Genomic DNA, 6,100 nt, shown 5'->3' with positions numbered 1-6,100 from the left:
ATTGCCCAACCTTCCTTCCGAGGAGTGGCTGGTGGGTTTGAACCGCCAGCCCTCTGGTTAGCAGTCAAGTGCTTTAGCCACTATGCTACCAGAGCTCCCAAATTGATAATAGCCACTCGAAAGATTAGACAAGCAACTTAGGGGGCGGTGACTGTGCTGACGGGGGAGGAACAACTCAGAGGGGGGTGAGAACGGCTGCACAAGTCAAGGAGTGTCCTCAGTGTCCCTGGCTTGGCTGTGTAGACATTCTTGAATTGATGTTATGTTCTGCGAAATAAATTCTATTTAAAAAACAACCACCACCACAGCCCAGGAGACCCCACAGTGCCGACGTACCCGTGAACACGTGGGGTTGCTGAGTCAGAACTGGCGAAACAGCACCTGGTGTGGTGTTTGCTCTGATGGCCGCACCAACTTGAGTGCCATCCCGCGTGCTTGCTGCCACCTGTGTGTCCTCTTTGGGGAAGTGTCTGTTCGGATCTTTTGCCCATTTTCCATTGGGCTTTTGCCTTTTCATCACTGAGTTTTAGGAAATGCCATCATTTTTTAAAACTGAGATGAGCACTGGTGGGTGGAGGGGAGCTGAGCTGGGCTGGGCTCCGGAGTGGCTCACACAGGTGCACACGCTTGCCCACGTGGACAGGAGCCTTGTTCATCTGCGAGCCCAGGTGTGCCAGGTGTGCACACATGGAGGCACACGTGGAGGGACACACCTGCCCACACATGGGCGCCCACATGCATGCACACCCACCAATATCCGGGTGTAGCGTGTGTCTTGTGTGTGGGCCAGAAGCTCGGGGTGTGACCCTGTGTGTGAGGCCAAGCCCGTCCCTGGCACCGAGAGTGGACCCGCCTGGCTCAGCAGCTCAGCTATTTTGGAGCGATCACCCTGGTTTACAGAGGAGGAGACAGCACAGAAAGGGCCAGGTGGCCCTAGACTGGCCCTAGATAGCCCAGGTGGCAGATGTTCAGGTCTGAACTTGAACTTGAGACTCTGAACCCCTCCCTCCTGCTTCTGATGGACTCTGGGACCCTTGAACCCCCTCAGCCCATCCAGATACCTCAGGTCTGGGATTCCCCATGGCCCAAGCTGCTGGGTGACCCTGGGCAGGGTGCTATCCCTCTCTGGGCCTCAGGCTCCTCCCCGGGGATGGAGGGTTGCACTGGGAGGTCCCGAGTCCCTCCCAGCACTGAGGTCTTTGCTCCCCAGCACTCACAGCTCATGAATCGATCATTACAAGCTCCATCGGCTTTTTATGGCTTTCTAAAATGAGTGCCCCAGGCCTCCTGTGGACACCGGGAAGTCGCAGTGCCCTGAGTGGATGACAAAGTGCTGTGCCTGGAGCCTGGGTGGTGGGCACAGCCCGAGTGCTGCCTAGCCGTGCTTGGGAGACACTGCTGGTGCTTCCAAGAGCTTCTCCTGAAGGTCGGCCTGGTCACCAGCGTCCAGCTTGGCGTCAGAGCGAAAGGCTGACAGGGTGGGCAGGGGCCCTGCCTCTGCCTCTGGCAGGCCCCCTTTGCCTTGTGGTTGGGGGCCGGCTAACACCACTGAGAACACAGCAGGGTAGGGGGCTGTATCTGGCCCTCCGAGCCTGCCCCATGGTTGGCCGGTGCCTGGTGCCGGGCCTGAGAGAGAAGCTGGGTTTGAATCGCCTGCAAAAGAGTGAGCTGAGTTGCAGGACCTTGGTCTGTTTTGGTGTAGGGCCTAAGGCACTTGACTGCTGACCAGAAGGCTGGCAGTTCAAACCCACCAGGCACTCCTCAGAAGGAAGATTGGGCTATCTACTTTCCTAGTGATACCGCTTCAGAAACTCAAGGAGGAGGGTCGCTATGAGTCGGAACCAACTCGATGGCAGCAAGGTTTTGTTTTTTTCAGTTGGTCTGTTTATCCACGTGGCAGCGGTCCCTGATAACTCTGATGTACCCTCTGTGGGGGGCGGGAAGGCTGACCAGGTCAACTGGGAACGAAGCAGTCCTCAGCCCTGCCCAGCTCAAGCCTCAGAGTTGCCCCAGGCCTGTCCTGGAAGTCCCAGCCGACCTGACCCCTGCACCATCTCCTGTCCACTCACAGAGCCGGCTCCCGGGCCAAGGGGCAAGATGAGGGGTTGCGAGCCCCGCCTGGTGAATGGGGCCACACAGCCAGGTGTGACTCCAGGTCCAGTGCTCCCTGTGGGGTCTCCTGCCCTTTTCTCCTTCCCTCCTCCCTGAGCCTTGGAGCCACCACTGCAGGGCACGTGGTGTTTGTCTTGACCGCCTGGGCACACGCAAAGAAACAGTGAGCCCTGCCAGGGGGTGCTCAGAGCCACAGCCCTCAGACCCACCCCCAGGGGCTGGAGTCTGTCAGGGGCAGCGTGGGTCTGCTCCCGTCTCTGGTATTTTCCAGGGACACCACGTGCGGCTACCACTGGCTCTGTGTCTGAGGCTGCAGGGCCCGGCACCCCAGCCCACGGTGGATCCATGTTGGGGTAGGCACTCGGGCCTGAGAGGGTCCCCAGTGTCCCCCTCTGAGAGCCACGGCCACCCAGAATGGTCTGAGCACACCCTCCCTCCCCCTTCGTCATGACCGGACAGGTGGGCACACACCCTGGAGTCAGATCACCCGCCAGGCTGGGCACACCGCCTTCAGGCTCAGTTTGCCGTCTGTGAGATGGCACGAGCCCCAAGTCTGTCCTGGGGTCACAGTGGGACAGAATAAGTGGTGTGGGGAGCGCATCTGATCCCAGCCCTGCTGTGTGGAGGCCTGGGGAACACAACAGATTCAGACAGGGCCCTGGCCTGCACCCCTACAACCCACAGGGCACCCTACAACCCACAGGGCACCCCACAATACTTCCTGGAGCAGGGACCTGGGAGCCCGGGAAAGGTTCAGACACGTGGGAATGTGGGCAGACAGTCCAGACAGAGAGAGGCCGGTGTCTCCCAGGGCCTGGTGCGGGACCCAGGCGATAGGCTTCTATACCACGGGGAGGCTGCCCTATACACAGGCGGGCTAGGCCTTCAACCTGGATGAGTGAGGCTGGTGGAGAGGTGGGTGAGGCGGGTGGGCCGGGCCTTGGGGGCCAGGCTGAGGTGCTTGGAGCCCCCTCAGGGCCTGGGGAGCCATCACTGGCTGCCGAGCAGAGGTCACCTGGTCAGGGCTGCTGCACCTGGTCAGGGTCAGGCTGCTTTGAATGTCTGCACTTGCTGTCACCCCACAGGCCGGCCTCTACACCGGCGTCCAGAGAAGGGAGGGCACTTGCAGGAGCTGGCCAGACAGGCCAGCGGGGCCCTGGGGGATTTGGGGAGGAGGCAGTGACACTCTGAGGCCTCAGACCCCACCACGCGCCCAGTGCACTGTGATCCGGGGCATCATGAAGCCCGTGGGGCCCCTTCCGGGTCTCTGGATGGGGCCCCGGCTTCCCCGTGGCGCGGCTGTGAGAGGTGAAGAAGCAGCCTTCACGGTGTGGGGTGTAGGGGACCTTCCTCCACGCACTGGAAACCGCACCTTCTCTCTGCTGTCGGCCTCCAACTCATCGCTGTGGCGAGAGCCGAGAGGGCTTGGCTCATTAAAACCAAATAAAAAAGGAATTAGTGGGAGTGGCACCCGGTGAGTAACTGATGAGTAACTGAGTCTGAGGGTGGGCTGGGCAGAAAGTAGCTGAGCTCAGAGACTCGCCAAAGGGGTGGAAGGGAGGCATTGGTAAGGGTCCCCCAAGCACAGGCTCAGCCTCGAAGCCCACAGGCCTGCTTCAGGGCCTCGGGCTGTGGGACCCCAAAGACCCTGATGGGCCTCTGCCAGGGAGGACGGTGTTTCAGGATGAGGAGGGTCCCAGTTGCTGGGATCCCCAGGGAACACCCACATCTGTCCTCGTGCAAGCAGGACCCGCTGGGCTGGGGACACTTAGCTCCAGTGGCCGGCCCTCCTGAGTGGCAGCCAGCTGTCTGAGTTCTCTAAACCATGGGTGCTGAGTGGCCACACCTGCTCCCCACCAGCCGGGCGTTCACCTGCCTGTTGGCCCCACGCCCCAAGTCCTTCAGATGCCCTTCTTCTGAGGACCGTCTCCATCCTGTTGCCATGGTCTCTCCTGAGCCCGCTTGGCTAGAAAGGGGCTTTGGGGACCAAGTGGCTTCCAACGACCACATGCCGGGCCTTTAGTCCCTCCCTGGCCTCTCTGGACTTTGGGATCCATGACCTGGGTTCAAGTCTGGTCCTGGCCTCTAACAGCTGCTTGTCTCCTCTGCTCGCGTAACAGCAGCAGCCGGCCACACAACTCTCGAGAGTCGGGCTGGCAGAGGGCCTGGCCACCGTGGGGGCTCCTGTCGGCCACTGTGATGACCATCCTGTGGGGCAGCCCCACTGACCTTCCTGCTGAGGGGATCCCGAACCCCCCTTCCTGGTGCGGCCACAGGGAGCTCCCTAAAACCCAGACTCGGCAGCGTCCAGCCCAGCACCTGGGCAGACGACGGGCCCTGTGCAGACGCCCGTGAGCCCGAGCTCCGGCAGCCACGTCCCCGCCACCCTCCTGACTGCGACTGATCTCACTCTCCTGCTGCAAAGACACCGGCTGGTGCCCCTGCATCTGCAGCACCCACCACCGCCCCTCACACACATGCACACGCGCACACGCTCACTCACACATGCACATGCACACACGCTCACTCACACATGCTCACGTGCACACGCTCACTCACATGCGCACACACACGCTCACTCACACATGCTCACAAGCACACACACTCACAGCTACCAGCTGCTTACACACCACGGTGTGACCCTGTGCCTGCTTCACCTATTGCCGCCACTCACACACACACACACGCACACACACATGGTCACACACATGCTACCGGGTGGTTACGCAGCAAGGCATGCCGGCACCTGCTGTGCCCACTGCCGCCACTCACACACACATGTTCACACATACACACACACATTCCTGCCCCGGCAACACCAGATGGTTACACAGTGCGGCACGCTGCACCTGCTGCGCCCACTGCCCACTGCCCACTCACACACATGCTCACACATGCTTACATGTTACACACATGCACATGCTGCACATATGTCCACACAGCAACACCGGACAGTTACCCAAAGCAACACCCTGTGCCTGCTGCACCTACAACTGCCACACACTACACATGCTCGCACACACACACACACTACATGCACACACATACATTCACACAGGACCACCACACACAGAGACCACAGGACCACCACACACACACACACACACACACCCAGGGAGTGAATGCATCCTCCTATGAATACTTGTGGTAAATGTCCCCTCCTCCGGGAAGCCTTCCCTGCTCCACCCCCAGAGGCCCCTTCTCACAAAGCGCTTTCCCCCTTGCCCACTGCTCCCCCACTCTGGCCTCTGCCTGGTGTTGTCACAGTGCTATACCCTTAGGCCGTGGCTCAGTGAACACTGACTAAAGAAATGAGTGTGTGAGTGAACAGGTCACAGCCAAGGCAGGCAGAGCAGGACACAAGGCAGGGTCCAGGAGCCCCACTCCTGCTCAGATGAGAAAACTGACGGTCCAAGCAGGCAATTCGTGGGGGCCTGAGACACAGGCCCCACGGGTAACTGTGGGCGTGCAGAGCATGGCACAGCTACGTTGAAAGGGAACTCTGTGAGCGACGGCTGAGGCTAAGGGAGAGGACCCAGACGGCCACCCACCAGGCTCCAGGTAGGCGTGTTGTGGGGGCCACTCAGGCACAGAGAAGGCATGGGGGGGCACAGCCAGGGCAGGAGGCTGGGCTGGCACAGCAAGGCCTTTGGGAGCCCCTCCGGTGGAACTCTGAGGGGACAGCTTGCAGATTCTGGTCTTGCGGGGGTGAGAGGTTCTGCACAGCCCCCCTCTGCTCTTCGCAGAGGAAAGACACCCCTCTGCTGGCCATCACCCTGGACAGGTGAAACCTCTAGGTGACAGGACCCCCCAAAGTGGTTACCCCTCAGGGAAGAGGACCCTCAGGGGAACAGGGACCCCTAAAGACAGAGACCCCCAGGGAACAGAGACCCCTGAGGGTGGAGACCCCCCAGGGAACAGGGACCCCCAAGGGCAGTGACTCTCCAGGGAACAGGGACCCCCGAGGGCGGAGACCCCCAGGGAACAG

General features: G+C 60.7%; 1 protein-coding gene across 1 annotated transcript in view; it reads left to right on the top strand.

Moving 5' to 3' along the window:
- Positions 1–6,100, top strand: part of WNT7B (Wnt family member 7B) — a 63,384-nt gene that overhangs the window by 48,235 nt on the left and 9,049 nt on the right. The window lies entirely within an intron of this gene.

The sequence above is a fragment of the Orycteropus afer genome, unplaced genomic scaffold, assembly GCF_000298275.1.
Source record: "Orycteropus afer afer isolate SDZICR_OR568_19922 unplaced genomic scaffold, OryAfe1.0 scaffold00524, whole genome shotgun sequence".
NCBI lineage: Eukaryota > Metazoa > Chordata > Mammalia > Tubulidentata > Orycteropodidae > Orycteropus > Orycteropus afer.
The sequence above is the reverse complement of the archived record's forward strand: the minus strand, read 5'-3'. Positions and strand labels throughout refer to the sequence as shown.